The sequence below is a fragment of the Tamandua tetradactyla genome, chromosome 5, assembly GCF_023851605.1.
Source record: "Tamandua tetradactyla isolate mTamTet1 chromosome 5, mTamTet1.pri, whole genome shotgun sequence".
Lineage (NCBI taxonomy): Eukaryota > Metazoa > Chordata > Mammalia > Pilosa > Myrmecophagidae > Tamandua > Tamandua tetradactyla.
In genome coordinates, this window is record NC_135331.1 from 134,559,119 (window position 1) to 134,563,251 (window position 4,133).

Below are 4,133 nucleotides of genomic sequence, written 5' to 3' on the forward strand. Positions count from 1 at the left end.
ATTTTAAAAATAAGGCATAGTTACATCACCAGATAAGATGGCACCAACACCTGAAGAGAAGTGCTGGGAAGTCTCCGAGGCAGCAATCCAAGTCTCATTAGTAAAAATCTATAGCAATCTTAGAAACAGCATTCAGAGTCTCCTAAATAATAGTCTACAGCAAAGTTTTCTTTCCACAATAAGATTCTGATGAGATGCTCTCTCTTTCTCATAGGATTCTCCTCTCTCCCTCTTCTTCTTTTCCTCCTGTAACAGCTTGCATGCAGTTTTTATGATATCTTTACACAATAGTGGCCATATTCCAGTTAGTTTACGTGACTGGGCCCAGTTTGGTCCTCTGAACTGGCTAGGGACCAAGAGGAGCTTTCTGGGACCTAAATATCTTTACCAAAGTACACCTCCTTCCAGGAGGATAGCCAGTCCTGCCAGCTAGAGTGCACATTTCAACTGTTTCTTAGCAAGATCACGGAATAGTAACATCAGTTGCACACAATGGCAACGTCAGTTGAACAGAACAGACTCCACAAATGCATCTTTTCCTTTCAGAACGATAAAGGGATCCAAATATCTAAAACCATCTTGAAAAAGAAGGATGAAGATGGAGGACTCACACCTTCCAGTGTTAAAATATATTATAAAGTTACAGTAATCAAAATAGCATGGTACTTGCATGAGGACCAGATAGAAACTTACCATCTGGTCCAATCAAGATATATAGACCAAAGGAATTGAATGAGAATCAAAAATAAATCCTCACATCTATGGACAACTGATTTTTTTTTCCGACTGAATGTACCTTTATTTTCCATAGTGCAATCCAGTCTACATGGAAAAGTACTCTGTATCACACTCACGATCAATATCCTCTTATTTCCATTTGGTATTTCATTGAAAACATGGCATATCATTTTGCTCAAAATCACATAAAAGGTACCTCAAAATTGATTCAGGATTTTCTCAAGCAATAAATTTCTCTTCTTTAGTCAAATCAGCACTTTGCTGACAGTGGAATGAAATGCAAGTGTAATACTGATGCTCATTAACATGGAAAACTATACTTTGCTTTCAAGCTTAAAGATTAACCTTGAATGGCAGAGCACCTAATATGATTTTCCAAACTGACCACTAAGAACTCAAAGAGGAAAGCAAGAGCACTATCACACTCTTTTCCTGGAAATGAAGTCCCACAATCTGCATGAGCAAGGGCCCAACACAGTGGAGAGGCAGCAGAGCTAAATAGGGGGTCAAGTCACCAAATGTTCTGCACCCTACTGTGTCCTCTGTGAGGTCTGCTCTTCCCTGGCTTCACAACACCTTGGTCCTCTGGTCTTACAGCAGCTACTTGGAAGTGTTTTGGTTGTAATATTTATAGTTCTGAGAATGAACCTGGATGAACCCCAGGGCAGGATGTCCCATTCAAAATAGTTTTCATGTTATGAAGTCCATTCTGTAGGTTGCATATACATCGCCTCCTATGGGAGACAAAGCTGCCTTCCTCTTTAGTGTGAGAGCACCGCATTTGGCAACACTGTCCAGCTGACTCTTCTTCCTATACTCCCTCATGTGTGCAGCAATTGAACCAGCTATTTATGCATTCTTCTTGTTCTGGCCAAAATAATCAAGAAACTCACCATCTGGTCCAATCAAGTATATTTTTATTGTATGATCCACTATATAGTTCTCATCCTCATCCTCGGGACCAGGGCTGTAATATACTCTGCACACTCTGGCCACTCCATCAACCTCTTCTTTTGCCCCAGTCAAGCCAACAGCTTGGGAGAAAATTCTTTCACATAAGTTGCATGTGTCTCTTTCTGGGTCAATAGTGATGAAAAGGGAAGTTAAATTTGACAGAGATGGTATACTATCTATTTCATCCACAACTTGAATCATTTTTTTCTAGTTCTTCTGGACAGATATCAGGGCAATGGGTGAAATTAAAATAAATCAAAACCCACTGGTCCAGGTAGTCCTTGTCAGTTTTAAGGTCTCCAGTATGAGCTGTGAGGGAAAACAGTTCCCCCAAGTAAAGGCTTTCCTAGACTTCACTGCCCTTCCTTCTCCAGCTTTTCTGTCTTTCCTTTCTTGAAGTATTTCATTTCAGTCAATAAGCACCTCCCATTGCAAATGTGAAAGCTAGGGACCTCCAGGAAACAGGCCCGGACTGCAAGGGGCACTGGGGTCTCTTCCACTCTTGGGCCCGGTGCCTGACCACCCCTGCGGTGGCGGCATCGCTGTGCTGAGGCGCAGGCTTCCCAATTGTCCCTCAGCTGCCCACAAGCCTGCAAGCCCTGAGGGCCACCAGGCCTCCTCTCGCAGGACACAGAACTGCCTCGGCCAGACTCTTGTGGCTACCTCAGCTGGGTTCCAGAGCTCGAGTCCATGGGACAAAACCTGCCAAAGTTGGCCATCCAGAAGCCGACAGCCAGGAGCTAGCGGCAGCCCTACCATGAGCTCTGGACAATTGATTTTTGATGAGGTTGCCAAGCCCACTCAATTGGAAAAGAATAGTCTCTTCAGCAAATGGTACAGGGAAAACTGGATACCCATATTCAAAAGAATGAAGATGGGCCCTACATCATACCACATACATAAAATAACTCAAAATGGATGAAAGGCCTTGTGATGTTTAGGTTCTGGTGTCAACTTGGCCAAGTAATGATGCCCAGTTGTCTGGTCAGACCAGCACTGACCTGACCATTGCTCCAAGGACATTTTGTGGCTGGTTGATAAATCAAAAAGCTGGTGTATTAAATCATCATTCAATTTGATTGCATCTGTGGCTGATTTCATCTGCGGTCAAGTAAGGCGAACCTCCTGCAAATGAGATAATCCAATCAGTTGAAGACTATTAAGGAAGGAGGGAGACTTTTTCACTGCTTTTTCAGCTAGTGAGCCTCTCCTGTGTAGTTCATCCAGACCCTTCATTGGAGCTGCCAGCTTCACAACCTGCCCTGCAGTTTTTGGATTTTTCCATTCCCATGGTTTCATGAGATCATAAATATAAGATTTATAAATCTCATATTTACAGATATCTCCAGTTCGTTCTGTTTCACTAGGGAACCCTGACTAATACTAGCCTAAATATAAGAACCAAAACTGTAAAACTCCTAGAAGAAAATATAGGGAAACATTTTCTGTTCCTGTGCTACACGATGGTTTCTTAGACTTTACATCAAAAGCACAAACAACCAAAGAACAACCGATAAATGGGACCTCATCAAAATTTAAAACTTTTGTGTATAAAAGACTTTATCATGAAAGTAAAATGATATCTCCAAAAATGGGAGAAAATATTTGGAAACCATATATCTGCTAAGGGTTAATTATCCAGAAATTAGGAAGAAATCCTACAATTCAATTACAAAAAGACAAACAACCTAATAAAAAAATGAATAGACATTTGAATAGACATTCTTCTAAAGAAGATAAACAAATGAAAAAAAACAAAAAACAAAAAACAAAAAACCTACAGGAAAAGATGTTCAATATCATTAGCCATAGGAGAATGCAAAGCGAAACCAAAGTTAGGTACCATTTTACACACATTAGTAAGGTTACTATTTAAAAAATGGAAAATAGCAGGTGTTAGAGAGGATATGGAGAAAGAAGAATGAACACTGTTTGTGGGAATGCAAAACAGTGCAGCTACTATGCAAGCTTGCCTATGAACAGGCAATCCCTATGTCTAGGGATACACTCAAAAGAACTGAAAGCAGCACCTTGAACAGATATTTTCACACTGACATTTATAGTGGTATTATACACAATCTCAAAAAAATGGAAGCAACCCAAGTTTCCAACAAGAGAAGAACAGATAAGCAAAATGTGAAATATACATAGAATATATTATTATTCAGCCATAAAAAGGGATGACGTTATGATACAGGTGACAATATGGATGGACCTCAAAGACATGTTGAGTGAAATAAATCAGACAAGTATTGTATAATCTCACTTATAGGAAATAATTAGAATATGCAATTTCATAGAGTCAGAAACTAGAATACAGTTCACCTCCAGTGACTGGGATGAAGGTACAGAATGGGAGTTAATACTTAAATGGTACAGAGATTCTATTTGGAGTGATGGAAATGTTTTGGTAATGGACAATAGTAATAGTAATTCACAAC

At 40.1% G+C, this 4,133-nt stretch overlaps 1 pseudogene; it reads right to left on the reverse strand.

Annotated features, from left to right (window-relative positions):
* Positions 1–1,428: 1,428 nt before the first annotated feature.
* On the reverse strand, positions 1,429–2,451 carry LOC143683326 (protein SCO1 homolog, mitochondrial pseudogene; annotated as a pseudogene).
* Between the last annotated feature and the right edge of the window lie 1,682 nt (positions 2,452–4,133).